Source organism: Pristiophorus japonicus, chromosome 4 (assembly GCF_044704955.1).
Source record: "Pristiophorus japonicus isolate sPriJap1 chromosome 4, sPriJap1.hap1, whole genome shotgun sequence".
In the NCBI taxonomy this organism is placed as follows: Eukaryota; Metazoa; Chordata; class Chondrichthyes; family Pristiophoridae; genus Pristiophorus; species Pristiophorus japonicus.
In genome coordinates, this window is record NC_091980.1 from 71,863,048 (window position 1) to 71,885,298 (window position 22,251).

Here is a 22,251-nt window from a genome sequence, read left to right on the forward strand (position 1 = left end):
GGGGCGGGTATTGGTCTTGTAGGGACACCCGGTTGATAGTGGCCTTGTAGTCGCCACAGATCCTGACACAGCCATCCGCTTTTAGGACGGGAACAATGGGGCTCGCCCAGTCGCTGAATTCAACGGGCGAGATAATGCCCTCTCTCAGAAACCGGTCCAACTCGCTCTCAATTTTCTCCCGCATCACATACGGCACAGCTCTGGCTTTGTGGTGTACTGATCTGGCGTCCGGGGTGATGCGTATCACTATTTTGGTATCTTTGAACGTCCTGACGCCAGGTTGAAATCGTGGTTCAAATTGCTGTCGGACCTGTGAGCATGAACTTCGCTCCACAGATGACATGGCATGCACATCCCCTCCATTTCCAGTTAATCTCAGCTAGCCAGCTCCTCCCCAACAGTGCGGGACCATTGCCCGGGACAATCCAGAGCAGCAGCTGGTTCACCGATCCATTGTATGTGACCGCCAACATTGCACTGCCTAGCACTGGAATGATTTCTTTGGTGTACGTCCGTAATTGCATCTCAATGCGTTCTAGTTTGGGTCTGTTGGTTTTGAGTGGCCACAGCTTTTTGAATTGTTGAACACTCATGAGTGACTGGCTGGCCCCCGTGTCCAGCTCCATGCGTACAGGGATGCCGTTTAATAGGACTTTCATCATCATAGGTGGCGTTTTGGTATATGAGCTGTGAATGTTTGCCACATGAACCCGCTGAACTTCAGCGTCCATTGATTTGCCCCAAGCGTCATCCTGCCTTGCAGACCCCTCATCTGGTTCATCCGCCTCGTATATTAGCCTGGTTACAGGCTTTCTGCACATTCCGGCTCGATGGCCACTGAGGTTACAATTTATGCAGACGAACTGTTGAAACCTGCAAGTCCTGGCAGCATGTCTGCCCCCACACCTCTAGCAAGAACTGAGATTCCCATTGTTGTGAACAAAAGAGCTGTTACAAAGCATTCCTCGCTGATTGTCCCTTTGACTGCTCTTGAACACCCTGTTAGTGGGTGTCAATGGCCCCATCCCGGGCCGCATTGTCCACTGGGGGGGGGGGCGTAAATGTCCGTTCAGCCTGCCATTGTCTCTGTTGGAGACTTACTCTTGGGTCTATTGCTGCCTGGGGTGTGTCGAACTGCCCTTGCCTGCCTGCGGAGCTCTGTGTCGCGTTTATGATATTGACTCCCTGATCCATCGTTGGAGACAGAATTGTGCATGTATATTATCTTAGTTTCCTCCTCCCCCGCCATAAAAGTCTGAGCCATCAACGCCGCCGCTTCCAAGGTCAAGTCCTTGGTCTCAATTAGCTTTCTGAAAATCCCAGCATGACCGATGCCCTCAATAAAGAAATCCCTTAGCATCTCCCCCTGCAGGCGTCTGTGAACTTACAGAGGCTGGCCAAGCGCTGGAGGTCCGCAACGAAACCCGGTATGCTCTGTCCTTCCCGATGTCGGTGGGTATAGAATCTGTGTCGGGCCATGTGTACGCTGCTCGCCGGTTTAAGGTGCTCACCGATTAGTTTGCTGAGCTCTTCAAAGGTTTTGTCCGCCGGCTTCTCGAGTGCTAGCAGATCTTTCATGAGCGCGTAAGTCTTAGGTCCACAGCTGGTCAGCAGATGAGCCCTTTGTTTGTCGGCCGCTGTGTCTCCCAGCCAGTCCTTCGTGACAAAACTCTGCTGGAGCCTCTCAATGAAATCGTCCCAGTCCTCACCAACACAGTACCGTTCATCTATGCTGCCGGTGGCCATTCTCGTGGGTCGCTGATTCCCGTTTCTCGTCTCCAATGTAAAGTCTTTACAAAATACCACAAATCCACACGAGGCACATTCTATGGATGAGGTAACTCCATGACCTGAACCTTTATTCAAAGGACCAAGAAGTGATGACCCTGCATGGAACCTCCCTTTATATACCTGGATGACCAGGTGAGGAGTGTCTCCCACAAGTTCACCCCCTGTGGTCAAGGTGTGCATTTCTTACGTATATACAGTATTGCATTGTTGTTACATAAAGGTTACATACATGACAGTTAGCAGTTATAGCAATTCATTGCTCACTTATCTCCCATTACCATTTATAACTGGAAGGATGGTACCCAAAGACCAACAGATTCAGAGGTCATGGGAATAAAAAATATTACAAATAACGTACAGATGTGTTAGTCTGAAAAACTGCCAGTAGTGTTGTACATTATTCTCACTGTTGTGCTGTGTAACCTCTTTCTTTTTAATTTTTGGTTATAGTCATATCTCTCCTTTAACAGTAGGAGGAAATATTGTCTGCATCTTCCATGCAACACTTGGCATCCCCATTATGCTATTAGTCAGCAAAGATGTTGGAGACAAGCTGGCAGCTTTGCTTTCCAAAGTTTACAGCAATGCAAGGCAGCGGATAAGAAAGAATAGCACTCCACCATCCTCAGCACCAACAAGGTGATCTTCAAAACAAAGCTTCACAAAATCGGAAACAAAAGTTACAACATCATCATCATAGGCAGTCCCTTGAAAAAATGAGTTCTCAGGTGACTGAACAGTCCAATACGGTAACTACGGTCTCTGTCACATGTGGGACAGCCAGCCGTTGAAGGAAAGGGACAGGTTTGCCGCACCCTCCTTCTGCTGCCTGCGCTTATTTTCTGCATGCTCTTGGCGATGAAACTCAAGGTGCTCAGCACCCTCCCGGAAGCTCTTCCTCCACTTAGGGTGGTCTTTGGCCAGGGACTCCCAGGGGAATGTTGCATTTCATCAAGGAGGCTTTGAGGGTGTCCTTGAAACGTTTCCTCTGCCCATCTGGGGCTCGCTTGCCGTGTAGGAGTTCCAAGTAGAGCGCATACTTTGGGAGTCTTGTGTCAGGCATGCAAGCAATGTGGCCCACCCAACGGAGCTGGTCGAGTGTGGTCAGTGCTTCAATGCTGGGGATGTTGGCCTGATCGAGGACACTAACGTTGGTGTGTCTGTCCTCCCAGGGGATTTGCAGGATCTTGCAGAGACATTGTTGGTGGTATTTCTCCAGCGATTTGAGGTGTCTACTGTATATAGTCCATGTCTCTGAGCCATACAGGAGGGTGGGTAATACTACAGCCCTGTAGACTATAAGCTTGGTCTATCTCCTTTAAAGATGGCTCACATGTCATAATAACACTAATAAGCATAAAAAGTGTGTTGAACACTTAGTCTTCTGTTGAAAGGAAATCTGAACTGCTGAGTAAAACTAAAACATTTGAAAAATGAAATGTTCCAGAAAACTCGAATCAGTAAACTTTCTGGCTTAGCAAGAGAGATCAAAGTAGATCATGTCCCCAACTGGATGTAAAGCCAGTTAAAGTTGACAATTTTTTACCACATCTGGGACAAGAACTAGAAAGATTTGACAGCCAATCATCATTACCATATACATTATAAGTATTGTGTCTGCAAGCACTCTAGTAATGACACCACGAGGTAAAGTATTGCACTTGAACGGTTGTGACCTTAGTCCATTTATTGCAGCTCCTGAATGAGCTCCCTTTTATACCTGGTCACCTGTCATGTACAGGTGACCCCTAGGTCTCCACCAGTTGCACCCTCTGGTGGTATAGGCATAGTGTATACAGTGTGAAGATACATTCAGTGGTCTTATGTAACTACATTGAGTGTACAGGGTATATACATACACAACAGTAAGCTTTTAATTTAGGAAAAATGGAAATATCTTGATTCCTTTTATTTCTATTTTTTTGCCATTACCACCATTGGCTTTGGAGGTTTTGTCCCTGAACATCCTAACTTTTTAATGATAATGTCTATTTTAATTATTATAGGTATGGCAATCATGGCCATGGCTTTAAATTAACTCAAAACTGATAGCTTATTGCTGCAAACAAGTAAGTATATGGAGTAATAGTGGGAAGCAGAAGAAATTTTAAATGATTTGAAGTCCAGGGCAACCTTTGTGGTAAGAGATTGGGGCCAAGTTTCCACCGACCCTTAGAACAGCACATCTCCGTGAGGTCCGCCAACTTTCTGCGCCTAATCCTTACTGTGGTATTCTCCACGCTCATCAGACCTTCTTCGGACTTGGCGGAGCGCAGCAGAACCAGCGGGGGGCGGAGCCAGGTCCCGCTGCTGAAAACAGTGCTGGGACCTCTGCACATGTGTGCTAGAGTGTGCGCGCATGTGCAGTAGTTCCTTGCCCCCAGATTCTGTCTGTGCTGCAGGCTGTGTGGGAGGGGCCCAAAGCACGTCGCCCCTAGCTCTGGCCAAATGGGCTCCCTGCCGCGACCTGTGAGGGAACAGACAGCAATGTCCATCATCGGAGACAGGAGATCCCGGGAATAAAAAGCCAAACAAGAAAGGGAAAGGAGCTGGCAAAAGTGATCATCAAGAAGGAGGATGACTGAGGCCATCGAGTGTTCCTTGAGACTGTCTCGGAGATGTTCGGGGGGGGCGGGGGTCGCAGGAAAGCAAAGAGATTGGGGGCAAGACGTGAGTAGGATGGGACCTGGGCAGTCTGTTTAACATTGCCCCCCCTCCTCTCTTCCCCCTCCTCACTCCTCCCTCCTCTCTCCCCTCTCCCCCATCTCTCTCCCCCTCCTCCTCCTCTCTCCCTCCTCCTGCCCCCTCCTCTCCCCCTCCTGCCCCCTCCTCTCTCCCCGCCTCCTCTCTCCCCCCTCCTCCCCTCTCCCTCATCAGCGGCTCGTTGCCTTCCCTTCACATAAATGTAGGACTTCTATTTTTTATTTGTTATTGATTGATTGGTTACTTATTACTTTGGTCTTCGTGCTTTAGGTGCAGGGTTCCTTCTATTTGTTAATTAATTGCTTATTACTTTTTGTGCTTTGTTTAGTGCTTTGTAAGTCTTGGTGCTTTCCTTATATTTTTTATTAGTTATTGAATACTTATTTTAGTGCTTTGTTTAGTGCTTGGTGCTTTAAATGTACTTATGCTTCTTTAATGTTGTTGTGAAGGTGTTTAGTGCTTTGGAAAATCCTCTAACTTCCCTTCCCCTCCATCTCTGGGTACCTGCACCTGATTTTTAAAGTGTCCGCAAGGTTTTTCTGAGCGTATAAAAGTGGACACATATGCTGGCCTAAGTTAGTTTGGAGTAACTATTGGCTGTCAAAACTTGCTTAAATGGCCAAAACAGGCGTATGTGGCTGGTAACGCCCTTTTTTGAAAAAAAAATGAACTAAAAAGAAACTGAATTAACTCACTGAAAATGGAGCAAACTGAATGTGGAGAATTGCGATTTTTAAGATACTCCAAAAAAAACTAGTTGCTCCAAAAAAATAGGAGCAACTCCTGTGGAAACTTGGCCCCAATATTAAAATTGAGGTTCATTAATGACTTTGAATTGGTTATAATGTTAAACAATGATTGATTAAACCCGTACATTTTAGGGTTGTAGTATTGAACAAACATGTATCAGCAACTAATATATGAACATATAATAGTGAAATGTATTAATATGTACATGGAGTTAAAGAAATATTTAAGATGATGGAAAACAACGTTTCTTACCATTAATGCACATTAGCAAAGGAACAACAAAGTGAAATTAAATCTCCCTTACAAATAAATGCAAACATCTTTTTTATTTTAATTGTTATATTATTATTACATTACTACATTTGGACAATGCACTTTCTTGTGTACAGACTATGAATTACCGTTTGCAATATTATCGTACGAATTCCAAATGCATATGTATGACAGTCCTCTGTGTAGTTATTTAATGGAAGTGTCCAGGATAATAAACAGATAACCTTTCTGTAAATTGTTTAAATTACTGAATCTATCCTGGAATTCCTTGGCAATTTTGTCCCATCTTCGAAAAAGAGCAGAGCATCACAACATCAAATCTCATTTTAGTCTTTGACTAGCAAGTGAATATATTAAATAAAAGACAAACAAGTTACAAGTTAGAGCAAATAATACATATATATTTACGGTAGATATTATGTTAGCCAATTCCACAAGCAAAAACAATAAATGGTCACTATTCTTCTGGTAAGCTAATCTTCTATAGTTATCTTTTATATACATAGTATTAATTTCTTCTTGCAGCCTTTTCAACAAAAGCTAAATGGCCTGACCAATTCAACTAAACTCCACAATTCAAATTGTTCAACTTATTTAAATATCCCTCAAATAGTTGTTGATGTATGTTGGATTTAAATAACCGTCACTTCAATTCAAAAGGTGATATCATACACATACTGAATTATATGTTTCCCGTTGAATGTGGCTTGGCTCCTTATTGGGTACTCAAGCTTACAGCCCTTTGGAGATAACTAACAAATACTCACAACATTTGTACTGAGTTAGGCTAAAGACAGGAATCTGACTGCGACTGCCTTTTTTAATTCTTTGGCCCAGAAATTCTGTGGCGGTGTGATCCTTGCAGTTACAGCAGGATTTTGACAGCCACTGAATAGCACCACTGACCTCGACAAAGCTTATGATGTCAGATAGAGGGGCCTCCAGAAATGGCCTTCAGTGGTGTGCCCTCCTTTTAAATAAATTAAATCTTGGGGTATAGGCATCGCTAGCAATTCCCTAGCATTTATTGCCCATCCCTAGTTGCCCTTGATCAGATGGAGGTGAGTCGCTGTAGTCCATGTGGTGAAGGTACTTCCACAGAGCTGTTAGGTAGGGAGTTGACCCAGTGACGATGAAGGAACAGTGATATACATTCAAGTCACGATGGTGTGTGACTTGGAGGGGAACTTGGAGGTGGTGGTGTTCCCATGCACCTGCTGCCCTTGTACTTCTAGGGGCCCAAGTTTCCACATGATTTGCACCTGATTTTTAGGAGCAACTGGTGGAGAACGGACTATCTTAGAAATCGCAATTCTCCACATTTTTTTTTCTGCAGTTCTAGTCAGGTAGAACAGTTTTACTTTGGAACAGAATTTTTTCTTCAAAAGGGGGCGTGTCCGGCCACTGACGGCTGATTTTAAAGTTTCCACAGTGAAAACATACTCCAAACTAAGTTAGAATGGAGCAAGTGAAGATTTTTGTAGAACTGAAAAAACCTGTTATACACATTAAAAAATCAGGCGCAGGTTACAAATTAGGCATCCAGAATGAGGTGGGGGGGGGGGGGGGGGGAAGGGAAGTCATTAAATTCTACAATAAATCCTTATTTATACTTCTACAAATATTATACAAATAAATCCAACCTGAATAAACATTTATAAGCAAAGAAAAGATTAAATAAACCATCTTCCTACCTGTGTGAAAGTGCTTCAGGCACGGAGAATGCTGCAGTCAGCCTGAGGCACCCGTTCTTCCCACGGGGGGGGGAGGAGGCGCCCGTTCTTCCCACGGGGGGGGGGAGGAGGCGCCCGTTCTTCCTGCGGGGGAGGGGGGGGGGAGGCGCCCGTTCTTCCCGTGGGGGGGGAGAGGAGGCGCCCGTTCTTCCCACTGGGGGAGGGGGGGGAGGAGGCGCCCGTTCTTCCCGCGGGGGGGGAGGAGGCGCCCGTTCTTCCCGCGGGGGGGGGGGGAGGAGGCGCCCGTTCTTCCCGCGGGGGGGGGAGGAGGAGGCGCCCGTTCTTCCCGCGGGGAGGAGGAGGGAGGAGGCGCCCGTTCTTCCCGCGGGGGGGGGGAGGAGGCGCCCGTTCTTCCCGCGGGGGAGTGGGGAAGGAGACAGTGAGAAGGCTGCAAGTGCTGATGTGCTGATGGCAATGTGCTTTTATTAAAAAAATGTTCAAAAATTAAACAGCTACAAAGAACTACAAAAATGGCCGAGTGCCAATGTTTTTTTTCACACTGCGCATGCGCGAACGCTCCAACACGCATGCGCAGCGTTGCCGGCAGGAAAAAAACTAATTTAAATAGTATCCGCCCCCTCCCACTTACAAAATCAGCGCGAGTGTAGGCTCCGCCCCCCTGGGTGCCGCGCCAGGCAGACAAGGAGCTGCAGAACGCTCCAGAATCGCGAGGTTTTTTTTAGGCGCTGTTTTAGGCGCGAAAAACGGGCGTCCAGCTCGGAGGGGCACCCGTTTTTTATCGTGTGGAAACTTGGGCCCTAGGTGTTAGAGGTCATGGGTTTGGGAGTGCTGGCGAAAGTGCTTTGGCGAGTTGCTGCAGTTCAACCTGTAGATAACACATAGTGCAGCCACGCTGCGTCAGTGGTGAAGGGAATGGATACTTAAGTTGGTGGATGGGCGGCCAATCAAGCGGACTGCTTTGTCCTGGATGGTGTCGAGCGTCTTGAGTGCTGTTGCAGCTGCACTCATCCAGGCAAGTGGAGAGTATTCCATCACACCTGCTAGATATCCTGCAAATGGTAGTGGAAGCTGGTTGGTTCGGGGAGGGCAGATGCTGAGTTCCCCCCAGAAGAACAATCCGACTGTTACCATAGCCCCTAACAAATGCTGTCACTTTAAATAGAAAAAAAATACTCACCTAATCTTCAGGGGTGCAGACCCCAACCTGGACCTAGAGGTGTGGCCCACTACCACCATTTTTGGTGAGGTACGCCTAGTGAGATAAGGTATACCTGTGCTAATACTACACTGTGTCTTCACTAAGGGCAAAGACATTTCAAACTCTCGATCTGGGGAATCCCCGCTCCCCTTGCATCAATGGCCTTGTAAAGATGGGTAGATGTTCCACTCCCACAAGGCCATACAAGATACTGCCTTAAAATTGGGGCCCAGAATACCCAGCTTCTGGCCAAGTTTCTGGCTATTCTAGCAAAGTCCCACCGAATGCACAGTGGGAGTCTACTGGAACAGTTCGTTGGGGGTCGTTATTATAGTGTACGAATGAAGCGTCTGACCAGATACTGTGAACTCAAAGTAAAGTGTGACCTTAGTCTTTTATTGCAGGTCTCCAGAGTGCCTCTCCAGCCTGTAAGGCCTCCTTAAGTACAGGTGCTCCAAAAGGATTGTGAGATCCCTTGGAACTCCAGGGGATGAGCCCTCTGATGGTTAAACAAGGTATTTACAGGTTTACATGTATAACAACACTCCCCCCTCCAAAGTCACTAGTGTAACTATTTACAAGGTGAGTCGATCTGAGGCCTTTCTTTCCCTGGTTGATCGTCTCGGTGCAAATGCTGGTTTTGGTGAGTCGTTTGTTGGGCCCTCACTGGGCTGCTGAGCAGCTGGCCTTGCTGGGCTGCCTGGTGTGGTGAGTTTTGCTGGGCTGCTGCGGGTGATGGGTTCTGCTTCGTGGTCAACCACTGTGTCGGTTGCCACTGGTGTGTGTGTTGGGGGGTCAAAAAAGGTAGGGTCCAATGTGGGTTGCTCTGGATAGTATGTGAGTCTGAGTTTGGCTTGGTCCAAGTGTTTCCTGTAGATGAGTCCATTTGAAAGTTTGACCCGAAACACCCTGCTCCCCTCTTTGGCCACGACAGTACCGGGAAGCCACTTGGGACTTTGGCCATAGTTCAACACAAATACAGGATCATTACTCACAATTTCATGTGACACATTTGCGCTATGATAAGTACTTTGTTGAAGCCACTTGCTCTCTACCTGTTAGTGTAGATCAGGGTGGACTAACGAGAGCCTGGTCTTAAGTGCCCTTTTCATGAGCAGCTCAGTGGGTGGAATCCCAGTGAGCGAGTGGGGTCTCGTGCAGTAACTAAACAGGACTCGGGATAGGTGAGTCTGCAGTGAGCCTTCAGTTACCCTCTTCAAGTTCTGCTTGATTGTTTGCACTGCTCTCTCTGCCTGACTATTGGATGCTGGTTTGAATGGGGCAGATGTGACATGTTTGATCCCATTGCGGATCATGAACTCTTTGAACTCGGCACTGATGAAACACGGCCTGTTGTCACTCACAAGGACATCAGGCAGGCCGTGCGTGGCAAACATGGCCCGCAGGCTTTCAGTGGTGGCAGTGGACATGCTTGCCGACATTATCTCACATTCAATCCATTTGGAGTATGCATCTACAACCACTAAGAACATTTTTCCCAAGAATGGGCTTGCATAGTCAACATGGACCCTAGACCATGGTTTGGAGGGCCAAGACCATAAACTTAGTGACGCCTCCCTGGGTGCATTGCTTAACTGTGAACATGTGTTACATTTCTGCACGTAGGACTCTAAGTCAGCATAGATACCAGGCCACCACACGTGGGATCTGGCTATCGCTTTCATCATTACGATGCCTAGGTGGGTGCTGTGGAGGTCACTGATGAAAGTGTCCCTGCCCTTTTTTGGTACCACTACCCGATTACTCCACAGAAGGCAGTCTGCCTGTATAGACATTTCATCTTTGTGCCGCTGGTACGGCTTTATTTCTTCCTGCATTTCTAAAGGTGTCATGTATTCAACCAGCATTGTAACCCATGTATAAACTGACCTAAGTTGTACACCGTGAGAACACTGACCACTAGGTGGGAGACACTCCTAACCTGGACCTTCAGGTATAAAAGGGGAAGCTCCACCCACCTTCATCACTTGAGTGCTATTGAATAAAGGACAGGTCACAGACTGACCTTCTCTCAAGCATGGGCCTCGTGTGCATTTATACTGTGTAGTAAGGACGTATCAAATGGCGACAAGAAACTGGGATTTAAATCACGCGAGCATGGCCACTAGCAGAACAGACGAGAGGTACTGTGTTAAGGAATGGTTGGGACAGAGATTCAACATTGTTAAAGCAGCACACAGTTCTCCTGGCAGACAAGGGCAGTCAGGCATGCCCCAACATGTAGTCGAAGGGGGAGTTCGACAGAGAAAATGGCAAGCTGAACAGCGATTCACGCCATTGCAAGGGACAATGCGGCCAGTAATGGGGCCATCAACACCTGTTAATGGTGCACTCAAGGACAATAACAGGGGCAGTCAGGGACGATCGACTGGCAAGGGACCTTTTGTTTCAAACCGCAACTCATGCTGGAGGCGTGGAGGCACACACTCAGCCGGAGTTTGCAGAGATGAGCAAAATACCTGCAGAAATTGCAGAAATGGAGGAAATCGCTGGAAGCTGAAGTTCAGCGAGTTCATGTGGAGCACGTATACAGTTCATACACCAGGACGCCACCGATAATGATGAAAGTGCTCCTCAATGGCATCCCAGTATCAATGGAGTTAGACACGGGTGCCAGCCAGTCCCTGATGGGTATCAAACAGTTCGAAAAGTTGTGAGCATCCAAGGCCAGGAGGCCAAAATTATCGCCGATTGACGCACAGCTACGGACTTACACAGCGCAGATCATTCCGGTGCTAGGCAGCGCCACGGTAGTCGTGACCCACAAAGATTCGGAGAACAGGTTGCCACTCTGGATTGTCCCAGGGGACGGTCCCGCACTACTGGGGAGGAGTTGGCTTGCTGTCATGAACTGGAAATGGGGCGATGTCAATGCGATTTCCTCTGTGGAGTGAGTATCATGCTCACAGGTCCTGGACAAATTTGACTCATTATTTCAACCCGGGATTGGCACGTTCATGGGGGCCAAGGTAGTGATTCACATAAACCCGGACGCCAGACCAGTACACCACAAGGCCAAAACGGTGCCATACGTGATGCGGGAAAAGATAGAAGGCGAATTGGACCGCCTGTTGAGGGAAGGCATCATCTCGCCAGTCGAATTCAGTGACTGGGCGAGCCCGATTGTGCCGGTGCTCAAGGCGGATGGGTCGGTCAGGATATAACATAAGAACATAAGAACATAAGAATTAGGAACAGGAGTAGGCCATCTAGCCCCTCGAGCCTGCTCAGCCATTCAATAAGATCATGGCTGATCTGGTCGTGGACTCAGCTCCACTTACCCGTCCTCTCCCCGTAACCCTTAATTCCCTTATTGCTTAAAAATCTATCTATCTTTGACTTGAAAACATTTAATGAGCCAGCCTCAACTGCTTCCTTGGGCAGAGAATTCCACAGATTCACAACCCTCTGGGAGAAGAAATTATTTCTCAACTCGGTTTTAAATTGGCTCCTCCGTATTTTGAGGCTGTGCCCCCTAGTTCTAGTCTCCCCCACCAATGGAAACAACCTCTCTGCCTCTATCTTGTCTATCCCTTTCATGATTTTAAATGTTTCTATAAGATCACCCCTCATCCTTCTGAACTCCAAGGAGTAAAGACCCAATCTACTCAATCTATCATCATAAGGTAACCCCCTCATTTCTCGAATCAGTCGAGTGAATCGTCTCTGTACCCCTTCCAAAGCTAGTATATCCTTCCTTAAGTAAGGTGACCAAAACTGCACGCAGTACTCCAGGTGCGGCCTTACCAATACCTTATACAGTTGCAGCAATACCTCCCTGCTTTTGTACTCCATCCCTTTCGCAATGAAGGCCAACATTCCAATTGCCTTCCTGATTACCTGCTGCACCTGCAAACTAACCTTTTGGGATTCATGCACAAGGACATAAACCAGCTGGTGGCCGCAATGTTGTGGTACCGGCTGGTCACTTTGACCCCTCCCCCTGCGTTTGTCGCCAAGATACAGAAGAAGCTGGTGGACTTCTTCTGGAACAACAGGAAGCACTGGGTCTCTGCTGCGGTCTTGAGTCTCCCGCTTGAGGAGGGCGGTCAGTCGTTGGTGTGCGTCAGCGCCCAGCTCGCGACTTTCCGTCTTCAGACCCTGCAGAGATACCTTTACGTCGAGCCCCCTCCTAGGTGGTGTGCTCTGGCGAGGTATTTCTTCCGCCAGCAGCGCGACCTCAATTATGACACGCAGCTCCTGTTTGTGAACTTGGGGGGTGCCAGGACCGCCCTCCGGGAGCTGCCTGTCTTTTACAGGGAACTCATCAGGGTCTGGAACAAAGTCTCCACCAAGCGCAGCTCTCCGCCGGCTGGAGTGGCGGCCGTCCTGCAGGAGCCGCTGCTCGGGAATCCGTACCTCCACGGCCGAGGTTTCATGTGGCGGTCGGAAGAGAGGGTTGTGGCTGGTGAGGTGACCAGGGTCAGGGACCTGCTCGATGGCGGAGGAGCGGGCTGGATGGCGCCAGACACGCTGACACGGCGCCTAAACTCTGCCAACGTCCGCCACGCGGCCGATGCCATCGAGTCGCTAAAAACAGCTCTGGGCCCTGACTCCGTTAGGTGCATCGAGGAGGCTCAAGCACGTGGGGAGATCCCGTCCGAACTGACCCCCGTCCGGACGGAATTCCTCATCGGCGCCAAACCCCGGAACCTCCCTCGGGGGCCGGCGCCTCACAACTTGAGCCGCCTCGGGGAAATCCCCTCCGTGCCTTTCAGTTCCGCGCGGAGGGGTTTCCTGTACGGGCTGCTCCTGCACACTCTCAACTTTGCCATCCTCGCCGGCCGTCCGGACACGCCATGGCGTACCATCTTGCCGTCCGGAGGAGGCGGGGGTCCCCGATGGAGGGCACTCTACGCAGGGGTCCTCCCACTATTCATCGGGGACTTGGCCTGGAGGGTGGTGCACGGAGCAGTGCCGTGCAACAAATTTTTAAGCCGGTTCACGGACTCCCAGGCCGCCTGCAATTTCTGCGGTCTGGAAGAGTCCGTGTTCCATGTTTTTATGGAATGCACAAGGTTGCAGCCCCTGTTTTATTATTTGAAGGGGCCGCTCCTGAAATTCTGGCTGCACTTCAGTCCCACTCTCCTGATCTTTGGGCACCCTGTGCGGAGGGGAGCGGGTAGGTCCGAAGGCCTCCTCGTAGGACTGCTCCTGGGCACGGCCAAGGGTGCCATCAGCCGGTCCAGGCAGCGGGCGGTCGAGGGGGTCGTTCAACCTCTCTTCCGCTCTTACATCCGGTCCAGGGTGTCCTTGGAGATGGAGCACGCGGTGTCCACCGGTACGCTCGCGGCCTTCCGCGAGAGGTGGGCACCGGAGGGACTGGAGTGCATCATCACGCCCGGCAACCAAATTTTAATTTGATTTTACGTTTTAAAGTTTAATTTGTTTTAATTGCCGGTGCTTTTAGTGTCCCCCTCCCCTTTTATAGGGGGCACTGGAAAAAATTTGATTTTAGCGCCCCCAAAAAAAAAAGGGGGTGGAAAAAAAGGGCCTTGTAAATGTCTGGAGTGTCACCTAGGTCGGGTGGCACCGTTTAATGTTTTATGTTTTGCAGGTGAACTCCAAAAAGAGTTTCATGCACAAGGACATAAACCAGCTGGTGGCCGCAATGTTGTGGTACCGGCTGGTCACTTTGACCCCCCCCCCTGCGTTTGTCGCCAAGATACAGAAGAAGCTGGTGGACTTCTTCTGGAACAACAGGAAGCACTGGGTCTCTGCTGCGGTCTTGAGTCTCCCGCTTGAGGAGGGCGGTCAGTCGTTGGTGTGCGTCAGCGCCCAGCTCGCGACTTTCCGTCTTCAGACCCTGCAGAGATACCTTTACATCGAGCCCCCTCCTAGGTGGTGTGCTCTGGCGACGTATTTCTTCCGCCAGCAGCGCGACCTCAATTATGACACGCAGCTCCTGTTTGTGAACTTGGGGGGTGTCAGGACCGCCCTCCGGGAGCTGCCTGTCTTTTACAAGGAACTCATCAGGGTCTGGAACAAAGTCTCCACCAAGCGCAGCTCTCCGCCGGCTGGAGTGGCGGCCGTCCTGCAGGAGCCGCTGCTCGGGAATCCGTACCTCCACGACTGAGGTTTTATGTGGCGGTCGGAAGAGAGGGCTGTGGCTGGTGAGGTGACCAGGGTCAGGGACCTGCTCGATGGCGGAGGAGCGGGCTGGATGGCGCCAGACACGCTGGCGCGGCGCCTAAATTCTGCCAACGTCCGCCACGCGGCCGATGCCATCGAGTCGCTAAAAACAGCTCTGGGCCCTGACTCCGTTAGGTGCATCGAGGAGGCTCAAGCACGTGGGGAGATCCCGTCCGAACTGACCCCGTCCGGACGGAATTCCTCATCGGCGCCAAACCCCGGAACCTCCCTCGGGGGCCGGCGCCTCACAACTTGAGCCGCCTCGGGGAAATCCCCTCCGTGCCTTTCAGTTCCGCGCGGAGGGGTTTCCTGTACGGGCTGCTCCTGCACACTCTCAACTTTGCCATCCTTGCCTGCCGTCCGGACACGCCATGGCGTACCATCCTGCCGTCCGGAGGAGGCGGGGGTCCCCGATGGAGGGCACTCTACGCAGGGGTCCTCCCACTATTCATCGGGGACTTGGCCTGGAGGGTGGTGCACGGAGCAGTGCCGTGCAATAAATTTTTAAGCCGGTTCACGGACTCACAGGCCGCCTGCAATTTCTGCGGTCTGGAGGAGTCCGTGTTCCATGTTTTTATTGAGTGCACGAGGTTGCAGCCCCTGTTCCATTATTTGAAGGGGCTGCTCCTGAAATTCTGGCTGCACTTCAGTCCCACCTCCTGATCTTTGGGCACCCTGTGCGGAGGGGAGCGGGTAGGTCCGAAGGCCTCCTCGTAGGACTGCTCCTGGGCACGGCCAAGGGTGCCATCAGCCGGTCCAGGCAGCGGGCGGTCGAGGGTGTCGTTCAACCTGACTGCCTGCCTCTCTTTCGCTCTTACATCCGGTCCAGGGTGTCCTTGGAGATGGAGCACGCGGTGTCCACCGGTACGCTCGCGGCCTTCCGCGAGAGGTGGGCACTGGAGGGACTGGAGTGCATCATCACGCCCGGCAACCAAATTTTAATTTGATTTTACGTTTTAAAGTTTAATTTGTTTTAATTGCCGGTGCTTTTAGTGTCCCCCTCCCCTTTTATAGGGGGCACTGGAAAAAATTTGATTTTAGCACCCCAAAAAAAAACCCAAAAAAAGAAGAAAAAAAAGGGGTCTTGTAAATGTCTGCTGTGTCATCCAGGGCGGGTGGCACGGTTTAATGTCTTTTTATGTTCACAGATAAACTCAAAAAGAGTTTCATGCACAAGGAACCAATCGTGGAGCAGTGGAGGCGTGTCCTGCTCAGTTGGAGCTGAGCTGCAGTGAGGAGAGCAGCTATCAACTTTTGCTCTTGCCTTGAAAGGCCTGAGAACAGCCCAGGAAGAGAAGGAAGGAAGGGGCTTCACCACCAACTTTCACCCAGAGGGAGAGGAGGAAAAGGCAGAAAACTTACAACTTTTTACCATTCTACAAAGAGTTGGAGAGAGGGGGAAAGACCAACAACAACATCCAGTGTGGAAGGAGGGAGACTCTACCATTTCTACAGGTGGGTGTGGGTGCATTTCCCAAAAAGACTTTGTTGTATCGGTGGGGGGAGGAAAGAAGACCACTGAGGGCCGGAACATCGCGGGGTGTGTGTGTGTGTGGAAGTGTGTGTGGGGGCCTTGCTTACAACTGGGCCCCACACACAATTGAACCCCCCCCCCCCCACCCAATTGCCTAGCCTGGGATAGCTGGAGCTACCAGGCTGAAGATTTTTCTTAATCACCCTATTAACATCGTTAGGAGTGTGTGCCTGGTGGCTCGAGCTGCCCCAGGTGAAGACGTCTTCTCCCCTCACCTGAAGACCACCCCAAAGACTATTTGTGTTTTGCCATCTGGGGATTACACCCACCCACAGCTGCGAGGGGAGACCTGCCCTCGCAGTTCCCCCCCCCTTCCCACCCCCCTCTCTCTTTCTCTGTTACTCTCTGTTTCTCCCCTCTCTCTCTGAGAGCCCTTCCTTCCAAATTACAAAAAAAAACAATTGAGACAACTGAGCAGAGGGAGCAAGGCCCCTCCCCAATTGCCAACTAGGGGAGAGGTGTGCCTCGTTAAGAGCTCCTCTGCTCAGTCTAATCAAACGAGGCCAATTAAGACCTTTGAGGCCTGTGACTTTGGGGTGGGTGTAGCCCTTAAAGGGACCCCATGATGGCGACCCCATCCACGCCGGTGGCGGGGCCAGTGAGGACATATGCGCAGGCGGTGTCCACATCCACGGCACCTCCTGCGCCACCCGCTGACCTGCCACCTTTTACACTCATCACAAAGAAACACGGGGTCAAGAGCTACACTCACCCCACAATGAGCATTGAGGAATGCGTGTGGGCTATGGCTGGGGTAGTCGGCCCCTCGGCCATTGTCGCAGCCTCCAAGATGTCTGGGAAGGCCGTGTTCTTCCTGGGGTCGGAGCGGGTGGTGTCCCTGGCCCTTGAAAAGGGGCTCACGGTGGGCGGGACGTTCCTGCCGGTGGACCCTCTCGAGGCCACCGCGCAGAGGGTCATCGTGTCAAACGTCCCGCCCTTTGTTCCCGCTGAGCTCCTCCTCCCTCACCTACACCAACTGGGGGAGGTAAGGTCGGGGATCAACCCCATACCGCTCGGCCTCAGGGAGAACAGCCTGCACCACGTGTTCTCCTTCCGCCGCCAGCTCTTTGTCCAGCTGGCGCGGGAGGAGACGACGGAGGGCTATTTTAATGTGGTGCACGAGGGGACTGCCTACCGCGTCTTCTGGACGTCGGACGGCGTGCGGTGCCATGCCTGTAGGGAGGTGGGGCACATACGCAAGAACTGCCCCGCCTTCAAGGCCGCCAAACCACCAAAGGCGGCCAAGGCTGGCGCCGCCGCCACCCCTCCCCCTAGTTGCGTCCACGTGCCGGGAGCCGTAGGTGCGCGGGCATCGTCGGGGGCCTTTGTTTTCAGGGCCTCCGGCGGGGGGGAGGGAGAGCGTCCGATCGAAAAGAAGGCGCGGAAGAAGACGAGACATCTAGAGGCGGGTCCCCTCAGTGCGCCGGAAAGTTTGACCACCGCGCTCAGCCCAACCCAGTCACCGGCGAGCGCGGGGTGCCCTGAGCCCGTGCCCGAGCCCTTGACCAATACCGCAGAGGGGCTCGGGCGAGGGCAAGATAAGGAAAAGGGGGGGGCGGAGCGGGAGGCCTCGGCAGACATGGAGGTCCCCCTGCCTCCGCGCACCCCCAGGAACAAAAGGAGGCACCGCCCCAATGAGGCGGAGGGGGAACAACATCCCTCCGCGGAGGAGGCGGTGCCCGCCGCTTGTCCCGCGTCCCCCACCAGCGCTCCCAAATTGCGCTGCAGGCGCGAGGAATCTGTCCCCGGGGAGGGTGAGGCAGTCGAGGCTGCCCAGCCGCTGCCTCCTGGGGATGGCGTGGAAGATCTGCCTGTCGTGGGGGGCGTGGGGCCAGCGGAAGAATGCGTAGCCGCCGGGTCGAGCATCCCGGGGACTGAGGCGGGCGGGGCCGAAAAGGCCGAACCTGAGCCCGCCCAGCCAATACCCAACTTCCCCCGGGATTTGCTCGACTCTGAAAATGCCAATTTTATTGAATCCGTACACGCTGGGCTGGGGGGTGGCGGCGGGGAGGGAGAAGAACAACAACCCTCGCCCCCTACTGTGGAGCTGGGGGAATTGGAGGACCTGGAACATTACTTTGACCAGGTCTCTCCCTGTTCCCCGGTTCCTGGGGCAGAGGGGGAACCCCTTCCGCTGTCGCTTCGCGACCCAGCACCAATTTTAAAAGAGCCCAGTGGGGACTCCTCTGCCGACGATCCTGGGGGTGGGATCGGGGCAGAGCCAGGGCCAGATGGAGCGGCCGGGCCGTTTGCCGTACCTCGTGCGGTCGACGGGCCGGCTGCTAGCGGCGACCTCCCGGAGGGGGACGGGGACTCGGTGGAGGATGCGGGTGAAGATCTCGAGTCCATCGCCAGTGAGGCGGTGGATCTGCTCGCGGCCGCCACTGAGACCCTCCTCATTCCCGTAGAGGAACTCCGGGACTTTTTGGTCCAGTGCCGGGGTCGCCGCGACCAAGCTCGTCTGGCCCTGGAAAGATGGTCCGAGCCGGGGCTGCTCGTCGCGTCCGTCCGCGCCGCCGCTAAAACCATGGCCGCGGGCGGGCCCTTATCAAAGGCTCAGGGCCTTGAGCTGCGCCGGCTCAAAAAGTTCCTCGCTGGGCTGCTGAAGGAGTGGAGGTCAACAAACGACTCCACTCCTCCCCCACAATAGGTTAGGTAGAGGTTGCACTCTGCTTTTGCCATGAAGATAACCATAGCCAGCCTCAACATCAACGGCGGCAGAGGGGCACGCCGTAGATTTGACAATTTTTCGCTCCTGCGGGAGGGGAAATATGCGGTGTGCTTCCTGCAAGAAACCCACACCGTTCCGGGAGACGAAGCCACGTGGCTTCTGGAATGGCAAGGAGAGGTCCGCATGAGCCACCTCACCGCCATTTCTAGTGGGATGGCCATCTTGCTGGGCCCGCATTTTCAGCCGGAGATCTTGGGGGTCGAGGAGCCCGTGCCAGGCCGCTTGCTGCACGTAACGGTTCGCCTGGGGGACGTGCCGCTCCATCTCGTGAACGTGTACGCCCCTCAGCCCGGCCCGCAGCAAACGCGCTTCTTTGAAGAGGTGTCCGCTCTGCTTGGTTCCGTCGACATCGGCGACTGCATTGTCCTCGGGGGGGATTTTAACTGCACCCTCGAGGCGAGGGACCACTCCGGTGCCCCACAGTGCATGACGGCGATGGAGAAGTTGAGGGACCTGGTCGGGTCCTTCGACTTGGTGGACGTCTGGCGAAATCTCCACCCCGACTCCAGCGCCTTTACTTGGGTGAGGCCTGGAGTAGGATGGTCTAGAGTCGACCGCCTTTACGTGTCTCGGGCGTACGTTTCCTGCGTCCTGGCGGCCTCCATGCGGCCGGTGCCGTGTTCGAACCACCACCTGGTGTGGGCGGAGCTCGCTTCGCTCCGCGCGAGGACGGGGTCCGCGTACTGGCACTTTAACAACCGGCTGCTGGAGGACGTGCGGTTCCAGCACTCGTTCCGTTGATTCTGGTCCGACTGGAGAAGGAAGCAGGGGGGCTTCCCCTCCTTGAGGCTATGGTGGGACGTGGGCAAGGCTCACGTCCGCGTCTTCTGTCAAGAGTACGCGAGGGGGTCGACCAAGAGGCGGGCGGTCAGAGTCGGGCGCCTAGAAAAAGAGGTGCTCGACCTGGAAGCCCGTCTCGGTCAAGTCGTCCAGGACCCGGCCCTGCGGACGGTGTACGGAGCGAAGAAGGCCGCGCTGAAGGACCTGCAGCTCGTCGGGTCCCGAGGCGCGTTCGTGAGGTCGCGGATCCGGTTCCTGCGGGATCTGGACCGCGGCTCCCCCTTCTTCTACTCGCTGGAAAAAAGGCAGAGTGTCCGTAAGCAGCTCTTGACGCTGCTGGCCGACAACGGCTCTCTCGTCTCGGATCCGGAGGGCGTCAACAACAGGGCCCGTGAATATTACGGGGCTCTGTTCTCTCCGGATCCGTCCAGCGAGGAAGCGTGTAGAGTTTTGTGGGAGGACCTGCCGAAGGTCAGCCCGGAGCGCGGTGAAAATCTGGAAGCTCCGCTAAGCCTGGCGGAGCTGACCGGTGCCCTCGACCGGCTCTCGAGGGGAAAATCCCCGGGGCTGGACGGGCTGACCGTGGAGTTCCACAGGACGTTCTGGGACGTCCTGGGGAGCGACTATGCGCGGGTCCTGGGGGAAAGTCTGGCGACCGGGGAGATGCCCCTCTCTTGGCGCAGGGCAGTCATCGTCCTGCTGCCTAAGAAGGGCGATCTCCGCCTCCTTAAGAACTGGTGCCCGGTCTCCCTCCTCAGCACGGACTACAAAATCTTCGCCAGGGCGATGTCTGCTCGCCTTGGTGCCGTGCTTGACCACATGATCCACCCCGACCAGTCCTACACGGTCCCGGGCCGGACAATCCACGATAACATCCATCTGGTCCGGGACCTCATCCATTGTTCCCAGGAGGCTGGTCTGTCGGTCGCCTTCCTATCCCTCGACCAAGAGAAGGCGTTCGACAGGGTGGATCACGACTATCTGCTCGGAACTCTGCGCGCTTTCAGGTTCGGGACGCATTTCGTCGCCCGGATCCGACTTTTGTACGCCGCCGCGGAGTGTCTGATTAAGGTTAACGGGTCCTTGACGGCGCCCCTTCGCTTTAGGAGAGGGGTGCGCCAGGGATGCCCCATGTCCGGCCTGTTATACGCCATTTGCGTGGAGCCTTTCCTGCGCCTCTTGCGGACGAGGTTGACGGGACTGGCTCTGCAAGGGCCGGGCGTGGAGGTCGTCCTCTCGGCTTACGCCGATGATGTGCTCCTCGCGGTAGAGGATCCCGCTGACCTGCGGAGGATGCGTGAGTGCCAGGAGATTTATTCGGCCGCGTCCTCCGCCAGGATCAACTGGGAGAAATGTTCCGGACTCCTGGTGGGTCAGTGGCGGGTGGACTCCCTGCCGGAGGAGCTCAGGCCTTTTGCCTGGAGCACGACCCATCTCCTCTATTTGGGAGTCTACCTTAGCCCCGACGAGGGAGCCTGGCCGGCGAACTGGCAGGAGCTGGAGGCCAAGGTCGCCGCTCGCCTAGGGCGCTGGACAGGACTGCTCCGAGTGCTGTCCTACAGGGGTCGAGCGCTAGTCATAAACCAGCTGGTGGCCGCAATGTTGTGGTACCGGCTGGTCACTTTGACCCCCCCCCCTGCGTTTGTCGCCAAGATACAGAAGAAGCTGGTGGACTTCTTCTGGAACAACAGGAAGCACTGGGTCTCTGCTGCGGTCTTGAGTCTCCCGCTTGAGGAGGGCGGTCAGTCGTTGGTGTGCGTCAGCGCCCAGCTCGCGACTTTCCGTCTTCAGACCTTGCAGAGATACCTTTACGTCGAGCCCCCTCCTAGGTGGTGTGCTCTGGCGAGGTATTTCTTCCGCCAGCAGCGCGACCTCAATTACGACACGCAGCTCCTGTTTGTGAACTTGGGGGGTGTCAGGACCGCCCTCCGGGAGCTGCCTGTCTTTTACAAGGAACTCATCAGGGTCTGGAACAAAGTCTCCACCAAGTGCAGCTCTCCGCCGGCTGGAGTGGCGGCCGTCCTGCAGGAGCCGCTGCTCGGGAATCCGTACCTCCACGGCCGAGGCTTCATGTGGCGGTCGGAAGAGAGGGCTGTGGCTGGTGAGGTGACCAAGGTCAGGGACCTGCTCGATGGCAGAGGAGCGGGCTGGATGGCGCCAGACACGCTGGCGCGGCGCCTAAATTCTGCCAACGTCCGCCACGCGGCCGATGCCATCGAGTCGCTAAAAACAGCTCTGGGCCCTGACTCCGTTAGGTGCATCGAGGAGGCTCAAGCACGTGGGGAGATCCCGTCCGAACTGACCCCCGTCCGGACGGAATTCCTCATCGGCGCCAAACCCCGGAACCTCCCTCGGGGGCCGGCGCCTCACAACTTGAGCCGCCTCGGGGAAATCCCCTCCGTGCCTTTCAGTTCCGCGCGGAGGGGTTTCCTGTACGGGCTGCTCCTGCACACTCTCAACTTTGCCATCCTCGCCGGCCGTCCGGACACGCCATGGCGTACCATCTTGCCGTCCGGAGGAGGCGGGGGTCCCCGATGGAAGGCACTCTACGCAGGGGTCCTCCCACTATTCATCGGGGACTTGGCCTGGAGGGTGGTGCACGGAGCAGTGCCGTGCAACAAATTTTTAAGCCGGTTCACGGACT

The 22,251-nt window shown here is 53.4% G+C and overlaps 1 pseudogene; it reads left to right on the forward strand.

The window, feature by feature from the left end:
• Positions 1-236: 236 nt before the first annotated feature.
• LOC139262456 (potassium channel subfamily K member 18-like) lies at positions 237-3,902 on the forward strand (annotated as a pseudogene).
• Positions 3,903-22,251: the final 18,349 nt, after the last annotated feature.